The sequence below is a fragment of the Coregonus clupeaformis genome, unplaced genomic scaffold, assembly GCF_020615455.1.
Source record: "Coregonus clupeaformis isolate EN_2021a unplaced genomic scaffold, ASM2061545v1 scaf0054, whole genome shotgun sequence".
NCBI classification, from domain to species: Eukaryota; Metazoa; Chordata; class Actinopteri; order Salmoniformes; family Salmonidae; genus Coregonus; species Coregonus clupeaformis.
In genome coordinates, this window is record NW_025533509.1 from 1523 (window position 1) to 26977 (window position 25455).

At 44.9% G+C, this 25455-nt stretch overlaps 1 pseudogene; it reads left to right on the forward strand.

The window, feature by feature from the left end:
• The first annotated feature begins 9002 nt into the window (after positions 1–9002).
• Positions 9003–25455, forward strand: part of LOC121535889 — a 36858-nt pseudogene continuing 20405 nt past the window's right edge.

The following is a 25455-nucleotide window of genomic DNA, read 5'->3' on the forward strand; positions in this document are numbered from 1 at the left end:
TGCAATAGATCACAGCGTCGCACTCGCTCACATCAATGTGTGTGGGTATAATATGCACAGTTCATCTTACGTAAGACGGTTTCCAAGAAATCACTCTTCAAGCACTCTATACAAGCAGGATTATCGTGCACACGTTGACGGTTGACCACACTATAAAAAGCCATTGAAACCCGGCTCTCTTGAACATGCCTCTTCAATACTATTGGATGGAGATTGACTCCCATTATTTATCTTAAATTAGTTTCTATGGTGTCCTTGTCTGGGTAGCCTAATATACAGTAAACTCCAAAAGTATTGGGACAGTGACAATTTTTGTTGTTTTGGGTCTGTACTCCAGCACCTTGGATTTGAAATGATACAATGACTATTGTGATGAGTGTGATAGAAGGAGTCAGGCACAGGATGGTAAATCACCGAATACAGAGTTTATTCCGTCGTACACAATTGCGCTGGATAGCGACAAACCAAAACAGGCACAGGGGAAACTATCTACCCTGGCAATACACGGTACGGGATACTCCAACAATATACAGGCACAGGGGAAATATCTACCCCGGCAATACAAGGTGCGAGTAGCTCCACCGAGCTACACTACTCTCACAATAAACAATCACCCACAAGGACAAGGGGGGCAGAGGGAACACTTATACACGGACTAATGAGGGGATATGAACCAGGTGTGTGTAATTAACAAGACAAGACAAATGGAATGATGATATATGGAGCGGCAGTGGCTAGTAAGCCGGTGATGACGAACGAAACCTCCCCGAACAAGGAGGGGAGGCAGCCTCAACGGAAGTCGTGACAACTATGACTTTAAAGTTCAGACCACCAGCTTTAATTTGAGGGTATTTTCATCCATATCGTGTGAACCGTTTAGAAATGAATGCACTTTTTGTCCATAGTCCCTCCCCATTTTAGGGGACCAAAAGTATTGGGACAAATTCCCTTGTATGTGTATTATACACAGGAGTCTGGTAAGGGAGGACGGGCTCATAGTACTGGCTGTAATGAAATAAATGGAATGGTATCCAACTCAAACACATGGTTTCCATTCCAGCCATTAATATGAGCCGTCCTCCCTCACCAGCCTCCTGTGGTATTATAGTATACATATCAATGTCCATTGGCCTCCCCTTGATGTTGATAGTGTTGTTTTGGTTGACCCAGGGTGTGTGTGTGAGGGATTGCTCCACTCCTGACTCCTGGAGCATGTTGTTGTACACATCTCTGTGTGATTGAGATGTTTCTTTCATCAACCACACTTAGTTGGACTTCATTCAGTCATTACCAGCTGGTGTGTGTGTGTGTGTTGCATGCCTTTGATTAGGAGATCCTATAAAGCGTCTGCTAAATGGCATATATCTAGGACTTGGATTAGGTGGATCAATCACCTCCAGGTGTGTCTCCAGGTAGATGATTCCTTTCCTGCATCTCAGACAAACTATTTCTCTGACCTGTCGCTTATCTCTCTGACACACACCCAGGTCTAGAGGTTCAGCTGGACTTTGGACGTGTGTGTGTGTGTGTGTGTGTGTACGTGCACCAGATGAGGCTGGTGGGAGGAGCTACATGAGGACGGGCTCATTGTAATGGCTGGAATGGAAGCAATGGAACGTAAGATGAACTGTGCATATTATACCCACACACATTGATGTGAGCGAGTGCGACGCTGTGATCTATTGCAGGTTTTCCTTTGAGATCGGACCAACTGAAAGCGGTGCTAACCCTCTTTTTATCTGGCCAATGTCTAGTCTGGAGCATTCTTCCAAGGAAAGGAGTACAACCGAGACATCAGCGCAACACAGTGAGTGGTCTGGGCCAATACCAAGAGTCTGCTTATTAAAGAGCAAGATAAGACTATCTGATTGGTCCATCAGTTGGAGTCAGTAGAATGTACAGGTTGTCCTCTTTTATCATGAACTCAAGTTTGTTCGATTTAGGACCATGCATTAATCTTAGAGTAGGTAAGCTAGGTTACACCTTTTAGCTATTATCATAGACTACAAATCACCAAATAGCTTGGGAGCATTTCCAGAGATCTAACAGCTAACGGTTCTCTCTAATCACAGATCACACAGTCGCGAGGTAATAGCCAGCTACTGTGGGAAACTGGGCTCATCTCTTTGACACGGCTGAGCTATAACGGCCGTCCCTTCCTCACTGTCATTTCTGATGAGAGGCCTGGCTCTGTTTTGACGGAGAAACACCTGGTTTAGGCACAAAGTGCTGCTTTCTGTCTGGATGTCTGCCGTCTTTGCTTTATTTGAGGCTGAGGATAGAGGAAGTGTGAATGGCTGCTTGTTTGTAGGTGTAGACCTAGATGTTTCTAGGGTGTCGGTTGTTAGTCTGTATTTAGTATTTAAAGGATCCCCATTAGCTGACAAGGTAGCTGTGACGAGGTGTGAATGAAGGAGTCAGGCGCAGGAGGTAAAACACTGAAGTCTAGAGTTTATTCCGTTTACATAAATAAAACGCACCCAGCGTCAAAACGAAACTATCACAAGGGAAATATTCCACCTTGGCAATAACAAATGGAAGAGTAGCTCAACCGAGCTACTCGCTCTCACAATGAAACAATCACTCACAAAGACAAGGGGAACAGAGGGAACACTTATACACATACTAATTAGGGGAATGAGCACCAGGTGTGTGTGATTGACAAGACAAGACATGACAAGTGGAGTGATGAGAATGGGATCGGCAGTAGCTAGTAAGCCAGTGACGACGAACGCCGAAACCTACCCGAACAAGGAGGGGAGGCAGCCTCGGCGGAAGTCGTGACAGCAGCAGCTTTATGAGAATTGTCTTCGGGGTGTGGAACATGAAAGGGGGGTCCTGTGTTTTGCTGTCGCATGGCTCTGGATTATAGGGCTGTCTCTGAGACAAAGGTGTGTCTACCGTGTGCGTTTGTTGCCTGACTAGAAGGGGTAGGCAATAGTGGTGCACACTGCTGGAGAGGTAAACAACAGTTTGTGCTGTAGATTTTATGATTTGAATCCATTCACCGACAGAGCTATTATTTTATTTCCTTTATCCTGCATATTTTGTGTGTACTGTGGATCGAATCTGATAGAGTCAGATGTACAAACAGCTGATGTAATTTCAGGGACTTTTACAGCTGCACAGGTAGGGCCAGTAATGTTATAACTATTCTCCAGTCCTGAAGCTATTGTGTGCCAATGTACACAGAAACAACCATTTAAAAGCAGATCCATTTAGATCAGTCATAGTAAAGGTAAATACATGACCATTTCCTGCCTTTTTTAGGGTGGTGTCACCCTCGACCGATCAACCAAAGAACAGGTCAGTCCCTCAAGCCTACCTGTAGGGGTGTGTTAGGCAGTATACCACCCTGCATCCCACTGCTGGCTTGCCTCTGAAGCTAAGCAGGGTTGGTCCTGATCAGTTCCTGGATGGGAGACCAGATGCTGCTGGTAGTGGTGTTGGAGGGCCAGTAAGAGGCACTCTTTCCTCTGGTCTAATATATATATAAATGATATGCTCCAGGGCAGTGATTGGGGACATTGCCTCGTGTATGGTGCTGTCTTTTGGATGGGAAGTTAAACAGGTGTCCTGACTCATCGTAAGCGTAGGGGTATTAACCCCGGTGTCCTGGCTAAATTCCCAATCTGGCGCTCATACCATCATGGCTACCTAATCATCCCCAGCTTCCAATTGGCTCAGTCATCCTCCTCTCCCCTGTAACTATTCCCCAGGTTGTTGCTGTAAATGAGAATGTGTTGTCAGTCAACTTACCTGGTAAAATAAGGGGTTAAATAAATGGGCTATGTCATGTAACGCACCCATACAAACACGTATGCACAAATATAATAAAACATGTCAACAGAAGGTTTAAAAGTACCGGTATTTCAAATGGATGTAAGTTTCTGGCTAGTATTTGCATGTTCCTTCCCATGTTGTCTTTGATGGTTTGCCATGCAAATGCAGTTTGGGACCACTCCCACAACACACAGCAGATAAACTAACCAACAGCAAAATTGGAACATGCAGTTGTATATATCAATGCCATTTTCTTCTGCCATCACAGATATGGTAAAAGCGAGGTAGCAACAGCATTTATTTTTCTCTTCTGTCAACACAGAAAATCTCTTCCAAGTAAATCGAAGATTGACTAACAGTTTGAGAATGTGGTTTCATTTTCTTGTAGATGTTAGGTAAACTTAGCCTACACACCATTCAAGTTATCACGCTAGAAACATACTGTAACACCATTTGTTGCCAGGGTCTCTATAATAACCCAGTGATTGACAAATCGGTCATTGCGACACAACACTGCAAATGAAAAAATCAGCTCACAATGTACACTATGCGTTCATCTGTTCAAACAAGCAAAGCAGATCAAATCTCTGAGTGATGCAACACGTGGGTTTGGCATCTCTCTCTCTGCCTAGCCAGCACTCGTCCATACCGGACACAACACAGGTGATGGATTTGAGATGCGATCGGTTTTGTCACTGCAGGTGAAGATTAAAAGAAGTTCCAGATAGAGTTCCAGTACATAGAAAGGTGGAGTTAAAAAGTAAGTTGGACTATATAGACGAGTTATAGAACATTATAGGCTATAGAAAAATGATGGCATGGAGCGCAAAGTATCCAGAATTATATTTTGACATCTTCTTCAAAAGAAAAAGTGTAAAACTATGAGAGCCTGGGTTTCAGATCAAGGGGTTCATTCCCCTTATGGAAAGTCCTTTTTTGGATGTAAAGCACATTGTACGACTATGATCTCACCTGTGATATGGTTACTACCTGTGGTGTGGTGTTGAGTCAGAGGTGTGTTGGTGTCTGTACAGCTGGTTCTGTTGATTCTTCCAGGCCAGAGGTGGCTCATTTAAAGCCCCATGGTGTTAACCTTCTTTTTAGCTGTGTTGCTCATTGAATGATATCATGATATGGCTGCTGCTTGATACTGAAACCTATATTGGCAACTCTCTCGTAACAATTTACAGCCTTAAACAGACTTTATCGGCCTAGCTTTCAACAGGTCCAAAGATACGAATTTCAGTTCACTTCAAGGACGAATAAGGACAAATAAGTCCAGCTGTCGATGCCTGTTCTTTTCCCCTCTCTCCTGTCCTCTATAGCTTAGCCTAGCCTATCCACGCCACTCTTATTGACCTGTTAGGCTAGCCTATCCACGCCACTCATATTGAGCTGTTAGCCTAGCCTATCCACTTCACTCTTATTGACCTGTTAGCCTAGCCTATCCACGTCACTCATATTGACCTGTTAGCCTAGCCTATCCGCTTCACTCTTATTGACCTGTTAGCCTGTTCACATATCTCTTATTGACCGGTTAGCCTGTTAGCCTATCCACTTTGCCTTGCCTCCAGTGCAAAATGTGCAGTTATGTAATGTTTTTGACAGTGGCTGACGTGTAGCGATTACCAATGCCTCCCCAGTCAGTGCAGCCCATGTGGAACCAGCCTCGCTCCCTTTACATGACCACATTGTGCAACGTCTGCTTTTCTCCCTGCTGGATGGAAGCCTTTCATTTAAAGAGGAGTCAGTCTACATCTACCCCACAGATTAGGCCTACTCTTTGGTAGAGCAAGACACCACCACCTCACATTATAATGTACAGTGGCTTGCCAAAGTATTCACCCCCCTTGGCATTTTTCCTATTGTGTTGCCTTACAACTTGGAATTAAAATGGATTTTTGGGGGGTTTGTATCATTTGATTTACACAACATGCCTACCACTTTGAAGATGCAAAATATTTTTGGGTGTGAAACAAACAAGAAATAAGACAAAAAAACACAGAACTTGCATAACTATTCACCCCACCCCCAGTCTCAAGTCTCTGGAAGACTGAAACAGGTTTTCCTCAAGAATTTCCCTGTATTTAGAGCCATCCATCATTCCTTCAATTCTGACCAGTTTCCCAGTCCCTGCCAATGAAAAACATCCCCACAGCATGATGCTGCCACCACGCTTCACTGTGGGGATGGTGTTCTCGGGGTGATGAGAGGTGTTGGGTTTGCGCCAGACATAGTTTTCCTTGATGGCCAAAAAGCTCAATTTTAGTCTGATCTGACCAGCGTACCTTCTTCCATATGTTTGGGGAGTCTCCCACATGCCTTTTGGCGAACACCAAACGTGTTTGCTTATTTTTTCTTTAAGCAATGTATTTTTCAGGCCACTCTTACGTAATGCCCAGCTCTGTGGAGTGTACGGCTTAAAGTGGTCCTATGGACAGATACTCCAATCTCCGCTGTGGAGCTTTGCAGCTCCTTCAAGGTTATCTTTGGTCTCTTTGTTGCCTCTCTGATTAATGCCCTCCTTGCCTGGTCCATGAGTTTTGGTGGGTGGCCCTCTCATGGCAGGTTTGTTGTGGTGCCATATTCTTTCAATTTTTTAAAAATGGATTTAATGGTGCTCCGTGGGATGTTCAAAGTTTCGATTTTTTTTTTATAACCCAACCCTGATCTCTACTTCTCCACAACTTTGTCCCTGACCTGTTTGGAGAGCTCCTTGGTCTTCGTGGTGCCGCTTGCTTGGTGGTGCCCATTGCTTAGTGGTGTTACAGACTCTGGGGCCTTTCAGAACAGGTGTGTATATATACTGAGATCATGTGACAGATCATGTGACACTTAGATTGGACACAGGTGGACTTTATTTAACTAATTATGTGACTTCTGAAGGTAATTGGTTGCACCAGATCTTATTCAGGGGCTTCATAGCAAAGGGGGTGAACACATACAGTGGGGAGAACAAGTATTTGATACACTGCTGATTTTGCAGGTTTTCCTACTTACAAATCATGTAGAGGTCTGTAATTTTTGTCATAGGTACACTTCAACTGTGAGAGACGATTTTTAAGTAATTAATTTGCATTTTATTGCATGACATAAGAATTTGATACATCAGAAAAGCAGAACTTAATATTTGGTACAGAAACCTTTGTTTGCAATTACAGAGATCATACGTTTCCTGTAGGTCTTGACCAGGTTTGCACACACTGCAGCAGGGATTTTGGCCCACTCCTCCATACAGACCTTCTCCAGATCCTTCAGGTTTCGGGGCTGTCGCTGGGCAATACGGACTTTCAGCTCCCTCCAAAGATTTTCATTTGGGTTCAGGTCTGGAGACCTTGAGATTCTTCTTACGGAGCCACTCCTTAGTTGCCCTGGCTGTGTGTTTCGGGTCGTTGTCATGCTGGAAGACCCAGCCACGACCCATCTTCAATGCTCTTACTGAGGGAAGGGAGGTTGTTGGCCAAGATCTCGCGATACATGGCCCCATCCATCCTCCCCTCAATACGGGTGCAGTCGTCCTGTCCCCTTTGCAGAAAAGCATCCCCAAAGAATGATGTTTCCACCTTCATGCTTCACGGTTGGGATGGTGTTCTTGGGGTTGTACTCATCCTTCTTCTTCCTCCAAACACGGCGAGTGGAGTTTAGACCAAAAAGCTATATTTTTGTCTCATCAGACCACATGACCTTCTCCCATTCCTCCTCTGGATCATCCAGATGGTCATTGGCAAACTTCAGACGGGCCTGGACATGCGCTGGCTTGAGCAGGGGGACCTTGCGTGCGCTGCAGGATTTTAATGTATTATATTGTCCTGTAGCCCATCCCAGCCTTGTGCAGGTCTACAATTTTATCCCTGATGTCCTTACACAGCTCTCTCTGGTCTTGGCCATTGTGGAGAGGTTGGAGTCTGTTTGATTGAGTGTGTGGACAGGTGTCTTTTATACAGGTAACGAGTTCAAACAGGTGCAGTTAATACAGGTAATGAGTGGAGAACAGGAGGGCTTCTTAAAGAAAAACGAACAGGTCTGTGAGAGCCGGAATTCTTACTGGTTGGTAGGTGATCAAATACTTATGTCATGCAATAAAATGCAAATTAATTACATACAAATCATACAATGTGATTTTCTGGATTTTTGTTTTAGATTCCGTCTCTCACAGTTGAAGTGTACCAATGATAAAAATTTGACCTCTACATGCTTTGTAAGTAGGAAAACCTGCAAAATCGCCAGTGTATCAAATACTTGTTCTCCCCACTGTATGCACGCACCACTTTTCTGTTATTTATTTTTTAGAATATTTTGAAACAAGTTATTTTTTTCATTTCACTTCACCAATTTGGGCTAATTTGTGTATGTCCATTACATGAAATCCAAATAAAATTCCATTTAAATTCCAGGTTGTAATGCAACAAAATAGGAAAAACGCCAAGGGGGATGAATACTTTTGCAAGGCACTGTAGTCGATAGACTTTTGTATCCTGGTATTGTGAGTTGGAATGCGGGGATTTTGCATTGAGATGAGTATCTTATTCTTACATTGTGAATTCTTATTCCATTTTCATGGGTTTTGTATTATGGGGTCCATGGGGTTTTGTGTTCAGGGCATTGCGTGTTCAAAGGCCTGTCTGGTTAGTGGTTGTTTGTTATCAGAACAGGATAGACAGACATGAAAGCAAAAGAACAGAGAAAGGATGACTGGTTTTGTCCTGTTCTCTCTGTCTCTGGTTGTGGCGACTCAAGGATAGAGGGAGGAATCCTGATTCAACCAATACTGTGGAGGAGGAGTGAAGGGGGGGGTCTGATTTCTACCTGCCTCTCTCTCTCCTACAGATTTAGGATCTTAATTTGAGCCAGTTTGCTACAGCAGTAAAATAATCCTGCAGCAACAGGAAATGTGAATTATTATGTAATTCATGGACATTTTTGTAGGAGTTGATACATTTTTCCTAAGGTAAAATCAAATCTGAAATGTAAAAGCGGAAATTACGAACTTCAGAAGCCTTTTTAGACATCAAATACACAACAAGTTATCCTGCGCCAGGGTGATCAAATTAAGATCCTACGTCTGTACACACACACCCTATTTTTCTGTCTCTCTCCCATCTCCCCCCTCCTTCTCTCCGTCACTGGGTTAGGCACCACCCTTTAAGGGAGTGCACACACACACACACTCACGCTCTCTCCTGCTTACTCACACTGACCACCAGCTACTGGATACTGATCTCTGTGTCTGTAGACCTGCTGTACTGCTCTACCCAGGGAGATTTGGATGAGCTCTGGTTGGACTCCAGCAGCAGGACTGTGAAGGCTTGGCCTGTACAGGGTTGGATGATATCACCCAGTGGCTGTACTCTTTGAAGCCTGTGTTGTGGGAGGCTGGCTTGCTCCACGTGCCTCAGACAGAGAGAGAGAGAGGAGAGAAGAGAGATATACAGCGGCAAGCCATCCGGACGGGACAGATAGACAGTACCTGTCTTTTCTCCTTTTCTCTGTTGGCCTGCCTGCCATCCCACACTGACTAGACAGGGTGAGTAGGCTTCAGACAGAGGGAATGACAGATCTTTCTCTCTCTCTTTCACTATCAGCTGTTCACTCATAATCTCTTTAATCTTTCATACTTGCTCCGTATCTCTCCTCTTCACTACCTTGCATTCCTTTAGTTTTCTGTCCTTCCATCTCTACCTCACCCTTCCTGTAACGTGTGCGTGTGTTTGTGTGGCAACGTGTTTGTTGGCGTGAGTGAGCTCACCCCAGGGCTTGACAGTCGTGTGTGTGTGTGTGTGTGTGTGTGTGTGTGTGTGTGTGTGTGTGTGTGTGTGTGAGAGAGGGAGAGCTGAGTAAGGGACAGGGTGATTACGGTGTGCAGTTTTATGGCTCCTGAGGAGCTGAGGCAGGCTCCAACAAGGTACACTCTCATATGGAGGAGAGACACACACTCAACCTAACACCTCTAGGGAGCGTTTGAAGTGTGTGTGAAGTTGTCATTACAAAGTAATTATTCAAGCACATTGCCAGCGGCAGCATAATCCTGCTGACTCTGGCTAAACCTAAAAGGGAACGTGAAGAAGGATCTGTTACAGTTTTAGAATAGTGAACATTACATGACATCATCCCTGTACTGAATCAGTCAAGGGTTAAATTACAGATGGTTTTTTATGGTTGGGTCTTCTAAGGCTCTCTGCCACTGAACTATGTTCACGCACAAGACCTATTCATCAAGCTCTGGATCCCATTTCTCATTCATGTTAAGGCAATGAGGTGTGTGTGTTACTGTGCATGTGTTACCGTGTGTGTGTTACCGTGTGTGTGTGTGTGTGTGTGTGCTCCTGAAGTGGGATAACATAGCCTTCTGATTGATTTGTACTGTAAAGGGTTGTATTAGCCTACAATGGGAGCAGTCACATTGTCCCATTGTTGGACACACCACACCCTGCTCACCTAATTCACCCATTAGTTCATAATTAAATCCACTCCTGTCACTGGAGATATCCCTACGGCTTAAAACTCTACACAACACAAAGCAGCACTTTATATTGCTATCTGTAGATTTCAACCCATATAATTTCAGGATTACATTGCCTGGTGTTCTGCTTTTGAAACGTTTTAAAGGACGTTTTAACCAGACTGGACTCACTGGAGGAGTTTGTAGTGTCCATATGTAGGAAGTGGTGAGTGAGTGTTTACAGTAGGTTGGCGCTACACCTGTATGCTGTATAGGGAAGTTGTTTGGCCATAGGAGGACTATAGGCTATCTGTTTGATTGTGTAAGCCATGCATACGTGTTATTCATACTTCCTCTGTGCTTCAATCCCTGTCAATACCATTGACTTTGCATATTGGCAGCAGTCATATGCATACAATTCCAGAATTCTAAGAATGCTCCGAACACACACACACACACACACACACACACACACACACACACACACACACAGGTGCGCAGACGCATGTTAATGCATACAAAAGCAACTGGAAAACAACTGACTGTTGTTCATTCAGAGTTAGCATTTTTTCTGAATGGTGTGCAGCCTATATACACATGCTTGCACACACACATTGTCCTGTAGTGGGAGTTTTCCCATTGAAAGTGCCGTAAGGCCCAGGCTCTCTCTCTCTGTAGTAGAACATTTCACCTGCTGCAGGTCCTCCACAAGCTCGAAATGCTCTTTCTTTCCCACAGTCTGCAGCCAGACTACACACACACACACGTACACACACCCCGCTCGCCCCTGTCAAGGCATCTCCTCCCATAACACATTCCTCTTTTCCATGTACATTCTATAGTGTTGGGCTGTTATTGTGTTACCTGGACTGCATGGTCTCCTCTTACAGGTAGAAAGCTTGTAGCGCGTGGCTGTCGTCTGAGTACGACATCATGTCAGACAGGAACGTAGACACACACTCACACCCACCTGGACATTCCCCGGCTCGGGTTTCCCTTTGAGCGCTTACAAAACACGGCAGGCGACCCGACAACATCCCTCAATCTATCTCCCACTTCCTCACCCGCCTTACCCCCTCCTCAACTACTCCCCCTCTCCCAAGCTGTCATACTCTCATAGTGGAAACATCAATGGAAAGATAGTTTAATAGTAACATATTCTAATAAGAGACGATATTAGGTTGAGGTAAAGGTGGGACATTTGTAGTTTGGCTGTGAGGGTGGCGGAGGGAGTTGTAGTCTGGCTTTGAGGGTGGTGGAGGGAGTTGTAGTTTGGTTGAGAGGGTAGTGGAGGGAGTTGTAGTTTGGTTGTGAGGGTAGTGGAGGGAGTTGTAGTTTGGTTGTGAGGGTAGTGGAGGGAGTTGTGAGGTTGGTGGAGGGAGTTGTAGTTTGGCTGTGAGGGTGGTGGAGGGGGTTGTTGTGAGGGTGATGGAGGGAGTTGTTGTGAGGGTGGTGGAGGGAGTTGTAGTTTGGCTGTGTGGGTGGTGGAGGGAGTTGTAGTTTGGTTGTGAGGGTGGTGGAGGGAGTTGTAGTTTGGTTGAGAGGGTAGTGGAGGGAGTTGTAGTTTGGTTGTGAGGGTAGTGGAGGGAGTTGTGAGGTTGGTGGAGGGAGTTGTAGTTTGGCTGTGAGGGTGGTGGAGGGGGTTGTTGAGAGGGTGATGGAGGGAGTTGTTGTGAGGGTGGTGGAGGGAGTTGTAGTTTGGCTGTGTGGGTGGTGGAGGGAGTTGTAGTTTGGTTGTGAGGGTGGTGGAGGGAGTTGTAGTTTGGTTGAGAGGGTAGTGGAGGGAGTTGTAGTTTGGTTGTGAGGGTAGTGGAGGGAGTTGTGAGGTTGGTGGAGGGAGTTGTAGTTTGGCTGTGAGGGTGGTGGAGGGGGTTGTTGTGAGGGTGATGGAGGGAGTTGTTGTGAGGGTGGTGGAGGGAGTTGTAGTTTGGTTGTGAGGGTGGTGGAGGGAGTTGTAGTTTGGCTGTGAGGGTGGTGGAGGGAGTTGTAGTTTGGCTGTGAGGGTGAAGGAGGGAGTTGTGGTTTGGTTGTGAGGGTGGTGGAGGGAGTTGTAGTTTGGTTGTGAGGGTGGTGGAGGGAGTTGTAGTTTGGTTGTGAGGGAGTTGTAGTTTGGTTGTGAGGGTGGTGGAGGGAGTTGTGGTTTTGTTGTGGGGGTAGTGGAGGGAGTTGTAGTTTGGTTGTGAGGGAGTTGTAGTTTAGCTGTGAGGGTGGTGGAGGGAGTTGTAGTTTGGTTGTGAGGGTGGTGGAGGGAGTTGTGGTTTGGTTGTGAGGGTGGTGGAAGGAGTTGTAGTTTGGTTGTGAGGGAGTTGTAGTTTAGCTGTGAGGGTAGTGGAGGGAGTTGTGAGGTGACATGATACTTAGAGAGAGAGATCACTGATAGATGTCAGAGATGTTGAAGGTTTATTGGTGGCTGGAAGGTCTCATGGGGCCTCTAGCTTCAGGCATGGCATTCTAACAGAGAGTGTAGTCCATCTCAGCTACAGAGGTAAATAGATATATATATAGTCCTAAACTTTGACATGCTGTCCTATGGAAAGACTAGGGGTGTGTCCCAAATGTCACTATATTCCCTATATAGTGCACTACTTTTGACCAGGGCCCATAGGGATCTGGTCAAAGGTAGTGCAATATGTTGGGAATAGGGTGCCATTTGGGATGCAACCAAGGCTAGTCAGGTAGACGGGTTGTTGGTGCCTGTGTTTTATGGGCTGTGGAGAATCCTGAACACACCAAGGTGACTGGGGTGAGACGGTAACGCACCCAGCTCTCACAGGATTAAGGAACAGATGGTTGAAGCCACTAAAATATTAAAGATGTGAAAAATGGTCTTATGTCTTTGTGATGAGTTTTACAGTGGTTTTTACAGCATCCTTTTACCATATGAAGTTGAGTCATTGGTTATAGCCCTCTGTTGACAAAAATAGATTTTCTACAGTCAAACTGATAGACCTAGCTCCATCTCTTATGTACCTTGCTCTCCATTATTCAGCAAGAGATATCCAGCCTTTACAATATGCTATACAGACATAGTTGACATATTTGGAGCAGTGGAAGACAGGAGGGGTGTGCGTCTTTTGATCAGCAAGATGACAGGCTTAAAAATAGAATAATCAGTACTGGTCATGATTTCCTTGTTCAGACGGCCCCCACCACACCCACCATGCAGCCAAGCTGTATACCTACAGTACCTGCTGTTAAAGCACAAAATGGAACTGTCACATTCTCTCACTACTTAACTCTGTATTTGAAGTCTATGACTCCAGGCTGGATTTCTGGAGAAAGGGTTCTTTTTTTCCCTCCTGTTGGAGGCTTGTCACACTTTGTCTGTGTCTGAAATGGCACCCTATTCCCTATATAGTGCACTACTTATGTCCGGGGCCCATATACTGTATGTAACAGTGCACTATATAGGGAATAGGCTGCCATTTTGAACGCAGCTTTTGAGATGTATATGAACTACTGCCGTTTTCAACCCCCTCACTGTGGAGTTCTTCAGGTCATTGTTCTCCCGCTGTAGAAGAAGAACAGGGCAGGTGGGTTTTGGAGTGAAGCAGAGGGTCGAGAGATAATGATCAGGTTCTATGTATTTGGGTTGATGACTCGAGGCGGGGAAAGCCACACATTCAAATAGAGAGCCTTGGAGCAGAACGATCAGAACTCGGCTCTCTACAGCTGAACCAATGGAGAGAGCCTTGGGGGAGCTGTGTCGTGTTCATAAGGGAACACTGTAGCGAAACGTTGTGCAACGGGAAAAAAACGAAAATTAGTGTTTTGTGTTGGATAAGTCCAACTCACTGTGTTAGTCAGTTTTTTCCCGTTGCGTTCACTTATGAACACTACCCAGAGCCGATCAACGTCATGTCATCCATTCCAACAGGGCCTGTCAAGCCTGTTCTCACTGCCTCGAAACTGACAGGCAGTAGGCTGACACTATCAGGTCCACCCAACAGGCCCTACTACTGTCTGTGACTGCTACTGACAGGGATATGGCAGTTGGCAGTTGCTTTCTCTTTCTGTTGGGGACACGGATGTTGCCCAGAGGAAGAGCTGAGAGAAGACAGGCCCAGTCTGATAGGACCATTGTGTTGTTGGTGTGAATATTCATTAAACTATGCCTAGTAGACACAGATTCCAGCTTTCTGTCTTGACATTGTGACGTCACGAGAGGCTACACAGCTTTCAGCGGGATTGCTCAAGTAGTGCAAGGAGACAAGGTTCAAACAAAACAAGGATTTTATTATAGGTCTTGGGAAATTAACGAAAATATAACAAAATTCTGTTCTCTTGTGGCTCTTTAAGGGTTAACAGTTCAGGGATGTCTCTTCCACATCCAAAATCATAATTCTCACTACGCTCAGATAACTTTTCCCCAGCCTTACTGTAGTCCACGTTGCAGCTAGTGGCCAACCCAGCAAAAAAGTCCTTCCAAATGTCTCTCACGTATTTCCACAGGTGCATATATCCAAAGGTGAGTATTTCCCAAAGGTAAGTATCTCCAAATCCTTATATTCCTCATGGAAGTGGACGTGCAGCACTCTTGTCCTCCAGAGAGCCCAGGTTGGAGACTGTGTCTCTTCACCCCCCACACACTCCCTCAGTGTGTCTCTTCCCTTCCCAAAACTTCAGCTCATCAGCTCCTCATTTGTTTCAGCTGCGTGGGAAGATTGGCCATAGAGGGGTGGAGTTCCCGACCCTACCAGCAGATGGAGCCATAGCTGTCTGGGTTTGCAGCCATCTCAGGGGGATGTAACGTCCCTCCAGGACACAGCCTCTCGTGACATCACAACATGCATTGAGATATTTCACTGTTTGGGGTTGTATGTTTGCTTTTGTTCATTTGAGGTAAAAACATTTGGCAGCAGTCTCAATGCATTATTTCCACTAGTGTAGTTCCTCTAGTAAGCTGTCTGTTGGCAGTGCAGCTGCAGGGATATGGCATTATCAGTGTGAGTGATGTGTATCCCATGGCTGGTTGGGTTCATTCATTCACCTGAAAAGGTTAACAAAACTCTCGCCACATAGAGAACATTGGGGTGTGACCGCACAGCGCTCTAACCGCTCACCCGGGAGTAGAAGACGACAGGGCCACATGTGAACCGAGACTGAGACGAGCTGAAGGATGAAAATCTTATTCCCTTCTTTCTCTCTTTCTTTTTCTCTCTATCGATCTCTCTCTCTCCTTTCTCTCTTTCTGTCTCTTTCCCTCTCTCTCTCTCTCTCTCTCTCTCTCTCTCTCTCTCTCTCTCTCTCTCTCTCTCTCTCTCTCTCTCTCTCTCTCTCCTATCTCATTCTCTCTTTCTCTCCTTTCTCTCTTTCTGTCTCTTTCCTTCTCTCTCCTTTCCCCCCTCTCTCTCTTTCTTTCTTCCTCTCTTTCCCTCTCGCCTCTCTCTCTTTCCCCCTCTCTCTTTCTTTACTTCTCTCTTGCCCATCTCTCTTTTTCTCTCTCTCTCCCCCCTTTCTCTTTCTTTACCTCTCTCTTTCCCCCTCTCTTTCTCTCTCTCTCTCTCTCTCTCTCTCTCTCTCTCCCCCTCTCTCTTTCTTTACTTCTCTCTTGCCCATCTCTCTCTCTCTCTCTCTCTCTCTCTCTCTTCTCTTCTCTCTCTCTCTCTTTCTCTCTTTCTTTCCCTCTTTCCCCCCTCTCTCTCTCTCTCTCTCTCTCTCTTTCTTTACCTCTCTCTTTCCCTGTCTCTCTCTCTCTCTCTCTCTCTCTTTCTCTTTCTCTCTCTCTCTCTCTCTCTCTCTCTCTCTCTCTCTCTCTCTCTCTCTCTCTCTCTCTCTCTCTCTCTCTCTCTCTCTCTCTCTTTACCTCTCTCTCTCTCTCTCTCTCTCTCTCTCTCTCTCTCTCTCCCTCTCTCTGCTTCTGGCCAAACAACCACCACCACTAAAGCCACACCCACACTATCCATCCACTGGCCTGCCTGGCTCCCAGTGTGTTATTTTTACCTCTTTCCCCCAAAATAATTATGTCACTCTGTTTTCCTCTTGCCGTATATATTTTTACTGACACCATCTGCATCGCCAGAAAAAAGTCACTTCCACCCAAACACAGAGAGGGATGATGTCATTAAGCTAGGTCATTTCCAGGTGACACAACAGCTCATATCCTTTGGGCTCCAGATAGCGGTTGCCTTTAGGTACAGCTCTAGGATCAGTTTACCCACAGCAAACCCTAACTTTAACCATTGGAAAGCAAATTGACCTTAGATCAGTGTTTGAGGAGCCAGTACATCCTACTCCTAATTACTCCTCAGACCCTAACCTTGACCATTAGTAGGAAAAACTGACCTAAGATCAGTGTCTATAGGGGCAACTTCATCCTGCTCACTGTTTTGGTCCTGTACTGTTACTGCACTGTAACCTCAGGTCCACCAGCCTCTCCTCTGATTGTTAAATAATGACCATGCAGCAGTAATAGTCATGCAGGCAGACAGACATGTTGGCTAGCCAAGCTGGGTCCCAGACTGTCTTCCACACAGGCACTTAGCCTAGCATTCACACAGATGACTTATCCACTAGCCGGAGTGCTGGGTTGGGTTTAACAGGCACTAAAACAGACTGAAACAGGGTGGGATTACCTGGTCCAATAAGAAAGACTAATTTTAGCTTCCCGTTGAAAAACATTTAAAAACGTTTTACCTAATGGATAAGATCCTGAAGTGCAGGCTGAAGAGAGGCGGATGGGGGGGGAGTCTGATAGTGATGATCTCGTTCTTCACTTTAGTAAACGCTTCCAATCCCCCGTGGTGGTTGACAGTGTTAGAGTGCAGCATTACAATAGGTCCATCTATCCTGTCGCCGCGCAGAATGTCAGTTGAAATGGGCAGCTTGCCATTTTGATTCTAATGACTGTTATGTGGTGGCCTGCTTTTTGTAGATTATTTTTTTGTGTCTGGTTGACATAGAAGGATCTCTCACTCTCTGGTGAGATTGGGCTGAAGTGCTGTCTCTGTAAATCAAATTCTGTATCTGTGTTTTTTTGTATGCGTGGCCAACAACCAACAAACGTGTTAAAGGCACCATTAAATTAACTTTGAGAAACAGGCAATTCTCGTTCATTGACCCTTCTTCCTCTCTCTCTCTCTCTCTCTCTCTCTCTCCCTCCTCCTCTCCTCCCTCCCTCTCCCCTCCTCCATCTCCCTCTCCCTCCTTCCCCCTCTTCCATCTCTCTCCCTCCTTCCCCCTCTTCCATCTCTCTCCCTGCTTCTCCCCTCCTCCATCTCGCTCTCCCTGCTTCTCCCCTCCTCCATCTCTCCCTCCCTGCTTCTCCCCTCCTCCATCTCTCCCTCCCTGCTTCTCCCCTCCTCCATCTCTCCCTCCCTGCTTCTCCCCTCCTCCATCTCACTCTCCCTCCTTCTCCCCTCTTCCATCTCTCTCCCTCCTTTTCCCCTCCTCCATCTCTCTCTCCCTGCTTCTCCCTCTTCATCTCTCTCCCTGCCTCCCCTCCTTCATCTCCCTCTCCTGCTTCTCCCCTCCCTCCATCTCTCTCTCCCTCCTTTTCACCTCCTCCCTCTCCCTCCTTCTCCCCTCCTCCATCTCTCTCCCTCCTTCTCCCCTCCTCCATCTCTCTCTCCCTCCTTCTCCCCTCCTCCATCTCGCTCTCCCTGCTTCTCCCCTCCTCCATCTCTCCCTCCCTGCTTCTCCCCTCCTCCATCTCTCCCTCCCTGCTTCTCCCCTCCTCCCATCTCTCCCTCCCTGCTTCTCCCCTCCTCCATCTCTCCCTCCTAGCCTCCCTCCTCCATCTCTCCCTCCCTGCTTCTCCCCTCCTCCATCTCTCCCTCCCTGCTTCTCCCCTCCTCCATCTCTCCCTCCCTGCTTCTCCCCTCCTCCGTCTCTCTCTCCCTCCTTCTCCCCTCCTCCAGCTCTCTCCCTCCCCTCCACTGCCTTCTCTCCCTCTCTGTCTGTGTTTTTGTAGTAATGTATGATATTGATCCAATAAACAGGATTAGAAATTCTAAATTCTCTCTCTCTCTCCATCCTAGATGACATGGCGTCCTCAGTATCGCAGCTCCAAGTTCCGCCACGTGTTTGGTAAGGCCGCCACCAAGGAGAACTGCGACGAGTGCGCGTGCCCATCACGCGGAGTGTCCACAGACAACCACTTCTGCGCCGTCAACCCGCGCTTCATCGCGTCATCACAGAGTGTGCGCGGGGCGGAGCCTTCCTGGTCCTCTCTGTCCATCACGTGAGTCTCCGCCCACCTTTTGCTTTTTTGAGAAATGGATGTGAAATCTCTCTCTCTATCTTTCTCTCCTCGTGAGGTAGAAGTTTTTCTTACATAGCTCTGGTATATGGACCTGTGTCAGTGGTTAGGGCTAACTTCACCTATAGGGTGATGTCATTGGTGAATTAGTGAGTATTTGAAGGTCTTTACATTTGATAGATTCTGGGCGAGTTGTATGAGATGTCCTGTTGTGTTATATTACCTAGTAATGTATGTTTTTAGCTTTTTACTTTTCATTTTGAGGTATCCCTCCAACACCGTGTAGTCTGTTGCTAAGGGCTGATGTTTTGGGGGGTTCACTTAAACAGTGCCCGAGCCAAAGACCGGCAAAAACAGAAAGAAAATGCAGCTAAGAGTTAAACAGTCTAACCCATAACTTTCCTCCTAAAACGCCTGTCATCTTTATTTTTTTACCCCCTCCACAAACTTCCTCCCTCTTCCTTTTTGCCTTGTCTAGATATGAATAATCTATCTTACCAGTAAATGATGTATATAAAGATGTCCTTATTATGTATAGCCTCTATCACAGTCGGTGGTGTTATCCAGTGGAGGCATTGCATTGATCTCTCCACTGAACTTGGCGTTCTACTCTTTCAACTCCCCTGTGTATGGCTATGGCACCTCCCAGAACTCTTCACCTGAACATCAGCTGAATTTACAGGCTTTCATTTATCTCAGACCTGCAGTGATTCATTAGAAAGACTCTCGATCTGACCTACAGTGATTCATCAGAAAGACTCTCGATCCGACCTGCAGGATTCATCAGAAAGACTCGATCCGACCTACAGTGATTCATCAGAAAGATCCGATCCGACCTGCAGTGATTAATCAGAAAGACTCTCGATCCGACCTGCAGTGATTCATCAGAAAGACTCTCGATCCGACCTGCAGTGATTCATCAGAAAGACTCCCGATCCGACCGCAGTGATTCATCATGAAAGACCTCGATCCGACCTGCAGTGATTCATCAGAAAGACTCTCGATCCGACCTGCAGTGATTCATCAGAAAGACCGATCCGACCCTGCAGTGATTCATCAGAAAGACTCTCGATCCGATCTGCAGTGATTCATCAGAAAGACTCTCGATCCGACCTGCAGTGATTCATCAGAAAGACTCTCGATCCGACCTGCAGTGATTCATCAGAAAGACTCTCGATCCGACTCTGCAGTGATTCATCAGAAAGACTCTCGATCCGACCTGCAGTGATTCATCAGAAAGACTCTCGATCCGACCTGCAGTGATTCATCAGAAAGACTCTCGATCCGACCTGCAGTGATTCATCAGAAAGACTCTCGATCCGACCTGCAGTGATTCATCAGAAAGACACTCGATCCGACCTGCAGTGATTCATCAGAAAGACTCTCGATCCGACCAGGAATGACATAACTCACCTATTTCCCCCTCCCTCTGTTGCAAAGAGTTGAAACTATGGCTTGTCTCAGAGACCCCCACATACACACACAGGCATGCACACACACCGTTCGGGTCCTATAATCGAATAAATGCTTATGACCCACTCTCTCTCTGATAGCATGTTCTTAGACTGAGTCATTCATTGGTGTTTCAAGGTCGCCCCCCTATCCCAAACACACCTTGCCTACACACACACACCATGCTCTTCCTGACACCAATGATGTCATGGAGTGTGTGTGTGTTGTAGTCAGTCATCGGATTACTGCATTCTTAAACTGAATTGTCTTGATGCAAATCATATTGAGACCGAAAGGATTGCGTAATACCACACATGTTGTGTTAAACAATAGTGAATAGTGAACACGCCCCTGCATTGCTCAAGATGCTCACCTCTGTCATAAGTTGCTGATCTTGATACATTCTGTCTAGATGGATTCAGGAAGTGTCTGAGTTGACAGACCTCTAAAGAATAAAAAATATCAGTAAGGTTGGCTTTTAAAACCTGTTTTTACACTCTTTCTCAAATAACTACTTTATTACCACCTTTGCCATCATGTTAGCATAGCCAACTAGGGTATTGAAGTGAATTATTCACAAACTATTCCTTACTGTCATTGCCTATTGCTCAATGGGCATGCTATGCTGCCTTGCATAGACTTGCTGGTTAGTTCTCTAGTGAGGTGTCATTAAGTATGCTGAGGTAGGCTGCCTGTCCTGACCTGTAAAGAGGAGTCAGACTTAAGATTAAGATTGTTAAGAATTTCTTCTGACATGGTTCTTTCTTGGCTGGTCTGCCGATTACATCATGCATACCTGGACGAATTCTGTCCCTGACTTTGAATACTCTACATTTGTTGATCGGTTTCTTCAAGTAATGAATATACATTTTACCTTTCGATTTACCCTGTTTACCTTCAGTCCTTTTTTTATGTATAGAAATGTGTAGGCAGGATATATGTATAGAAATGTGTAGGCAGGATATACAGTTCAAAGTCAAGTTTGGATACACCTACTATTCACAGGTGGTTTTTTCTTTATTTTACTTATTTTTTACGTTGTAGAATAATAGTGAAGACATCGAAAACTTTGAAATAGCACATATGGAATCATGTAGTAAACCAAAAGTGTTAAACAAATCAAAATATATTTTACATTTGAGATTCTTCAAATAGCTACCCTTTGCCTTGATGACAGCTTTGCACACTCTTGGCATTCTCTCAACCAGCTTCACCTGGAATGCTTTTCCAACAGTCTTGAAGGAGTTCCCACATATGCTGAGCACTTGTTGGCTGCTTTTCCTTTACTCTGCCGTCCGACTCATCCCAAACCATCTCAATTGGGTTGAGGTCGGGGGATTGTGGAGGCCAGGTCATCTGATGCAGCACTCCATCACTCTCCTTCTTGGTAAAATAGCCCTTACACAGCTTGGAGGAGTGTTGGGTCATTGTCCTGTTGAAAAAGAAATGATAGTCCACTAAGCCCAAACCAGATGGGATGGCGTATCGCTGCAGAATGCTGTGGTAGCCTTGCTGGTTAAGTGTGCCTTGAATTCTAAATAAATCACGGACAGTGTCACAAGCAAAGCACCCCCACACCATAACACCTCCTCCTCCATGCTTTACAGTGGGAACTATACATGCGGAGATCATCCGTTCAACCACGCACGTCTCACGGTGGTTTGAACCAAAAATCTCCAATTTGGACTCCAGACCAAAGGACAAATTTCCACCGGTCTAATGTCCATTGCTCGTGTTTCTTGGCCCAAGTAGGTCTCTTCTTCTTATTGGTGTCCTTCTAGTAGTGGTTTCTTTTTGCAGCAATTCGACCATGAAGGCCTGATTCACACAGTCCCCCTCTGAACAGTTGATTTTGAGATGTGTCTGTTACTTGAACTTTCTGTGAAGCATTTATTTGGGCTGCAATTTCTGAGGCTGGTAACTCTAACGAACTTATCCTCTGCAGCAGAGGTAACTCCCCCCCTTGTCACAACACAACTGATTGGCTCAAACGCATTAAGAAGGAAAAAATTCAGAGGAAGGGAAAAAGCAGCCAACAAGTGCTCAGCATATGTGGGATCTCCTTCAAGACTTTTGGAAAAAGCATTCCAGGTGAAGCTGGTTGAGAGAATGCCAAGAGTGTGCAAAACTGTCATCAAGGCAAAGGGTGGCTATTTGAAGAATCTCAAATATAACATATATTTTGATTTGTTTAACACTTTTTTGGTTACTACATGATTCCATGTGTGTTATTTCATGGTTTTGATGTCTTCACTATTAATCTATAATGTAGAAAATAGTAAAAATAAAGAAAAACCCTTGAACGAGTAGGTGTGTCCAAACTTTTGACTGGTAGTGTATGTACAGAAATGTGTAGGCAGGATATAAAGTATCTAATGTAATGATGAATGAGATCCAACCTCAGACTCTAGCTCCACCTTCTCTTGGCCCCATGGCTCCTAGGAACCTTACAAACACACACTGACTTCAGGGCAGGAGTGTGAGGGCAGGAGTGTGAGGCTTGATGTAATGTTCTAATGCCCCTCTGTCTGTCTTTGTGTGTGTGTGTGTGTGTGTGTTTGTCTGTGTTTTTCAGACAGGGAAGGTGGACCCCCATCACCCCAAAGTGTCAGGCCACCGAGGTAACGTACTGGATATCAAATGGAACCCCTTCAACGACTTCTGTATAGCATCCTGCTCAGAGGACTCCACGGTCAGTAGTGCACACACACACACACACATAAAATCACCTTTCCATTCCTGACATTTCATACCACTGACTAAGCAGCAGACGGGTTAAGAACAACAACTTTTAAACAGTCAAAGATAACTAGAGGGCCTAGTTAAAGTTGTCTGAAGTCCCTGACCTCTACTACCACTTGTAACATGTTGAGAGTTCCAACTCATCATTGTGTGTTATGTCCATTGAGCCCCTTGTCAGTCTGAAACCCCTCACCTTTCAGTTTGGCAATGTGAGCTGGCTCTAGTCAAATGGTTAGCTTTGAAGTGTGTGTATGTAACTTTGTATGTGTGTGTGTGCCTGTGTGTCTGTCTCTGTGTGCATTTGTGTGTGTGTTGCTCAACAGGTGAAGGTCTGGGACATCCCTCCCCATGGTATGCTGAAGAACCTGACGGTGCCGTGGAAGGAGTCTGAGGGTCACAGCCGCAGGGTGGGCCTCATCGAGTGGCACCTACTGCCAACAATGTGCTCTTCAGCACTGGCTAGTGACTACCAGGTAACACACACCACCCACGCTAACCCACAGATACACAAGCTCATATATACAGTGCCTTCAGAAAGTATTCACACCCCTTGACTTTTTCCACATTTTGTTGTGTGACAGCCTGAATTTAAAATTGATTACATTTAGATTTTGTGTCACTGATCTACACACAATATCCCATAATGTCAAAGTGGAATTATGTTTTTAGAAATTTTTACAAATTAATAAAAAATGAAAAGCTGAAATGTCTTGCATCATTAAGTATTCAACCTCTTTGTTACGGCAACCCTAAATAACTTCAGGAGTAACATTTGTATTAACAAGTCACATGATAAGTTGCATGGGCTCTATGTGCAATAATAGTGTTTAACATGATTTTTGTATGACTACCTCATCTCTGTGTCAAGATCGTCTAACAGAGTGGACCAATGCGCAGCGTTGAATGCAAACATATTTATTCTCACTGAAGGCAACACGAACAAAAACAACGAACGATACGTGACAGTTCACGGTTACCATAAACAGACTAAACAACAAACCCACAAACACGAAGAAACCCGACTGTTTAAAATGATCCCAATCAGAGACAATTCAGCTGAACTCGCTAAGACCTGATTGGGAGTCACTGTGATCAACATAGAAATAAGTAACTCTAGACCCACAACAAAAACATAGAAACTAACACCCTGGCTCAACATACGAGAGTATGAGCCAGGGCGTGACACTTGTATCGATAATTATCTGTAAGGTCCGATCGAGCAGTGAATTTAAGCACAGATTCAACGATAAAGACCAGGGAGTTTTTTAACGCCTGGCAAAGAAGGGCACGATTGGTAGATGTGTAGAAAAAAAAAAGAGAGGGAATATTCCTTTGAGCATGGTTTATTAATTAACTTTGGAGGTGGTGTATCAATACACCAAGTCACTAAAAATACAGGCGCCTCTAATACTGTGAAGAGGAAGGAAACGGTCAGAGATTTACAGGAGGCGAATGGGGATTTAAAACTGTTACAGCGTTAAATGGTGTGATAGGAGAAAAGTGAGGATGGATCAACAACATTGTAGTGTATCCACAATACTAACCTAAATGACAGAGTGAAAAGGAAGCCCGTACAGGAATAAAAATATTCCAAAATATGCATCTTGTTTGCAGTAAGGCACTAAAGTAATACTGCAAAAATGTGGAAAAGAAATTAACTTGAGGTCCCTGAAAACAAAGCATTATGTTTGAGGAAAATCGAACACGTCACATCACTGAGTAACCTTCTTCAATAAATGGTGGTGGTGAATAATTGTTGTGTGTATGTTTGTCATCGGGCAGTGAGGGAGATTTTTTAGGATAAAAAGAAAAGGAATAGAGCTAAGATTAAGAACATGCTAGAGGAAAACCTGGTACTTCTTCCAACATACACTGGGAGACAAATTCACCTTTCAGCAGTGGACAATAACCAAAACATAAGGCCAAATATACACTGGTTGGTTACAAGACAAGATTGAATGTTGAGGTTAGTTATAGTTTTGATTAAATGGTTTGAAAATTTTGGCAAGACTTGAAAATGGCTGTCTAGCGTATGATCCTCTGTAGCTCAATTGGAGATGGCGTGTAACCAGGGTAGTGGGTTCGATCCCGGATCACCATACGAAAAATGTATGCACACATGACTGTAAGTCGCAGATGAAAAAGTGTTCGATAAATGGCATATTATTATTATAATAATCAACTTGACAGAGCTTGAAAAATAAAAAAATAAAAAAATTGATTCTAACATGTATTGACTCAGGGGGTTGAATATTTATCTAATCAAAATATATTAGTGTTTTATTTTCCATTAATAAAATAAAATGTTAGAATTTTTCTTCCACTTTGACAGAGTATTTTGTATAGATCGTTGACAAAAAAAAAAGAGACAATTAAATCATTTTAATCCCACTTTGTAACACAACAAAATGTGGAAAAAGTCAAGGGGTGTGAATACTTTCTGAAGGCACTGTACACTCACACTCAAACACAAATACCCAATAGTGAGAGCTAACCAGGAAATAGCATTGGCGAGAATAACCTATCAGTATTGAAATGCAGCCTAACGGGTCACTACATTCTACTGCAGCTTATTCTGCTTGGCAAAGTCCAACAGTAAGCATCACGGTCACTGTCTATCTGCCAGACATGAACATTGCTCTTTGTTGACCTATAAAGATTCCTTGGCAATCTATTGTAGCTCCTCAATACTTGAATATTAGACGCCCATGTAGGAATCTACTGTATAAGAATGTCAAATGTGGTTGAAATAGGGCTGAGTAAGGTGACTGTATTACCGACACACCAGTAGTACAAGTATGACGGCGTAAATTCACATGACGCTTTAGTACGGACAAGC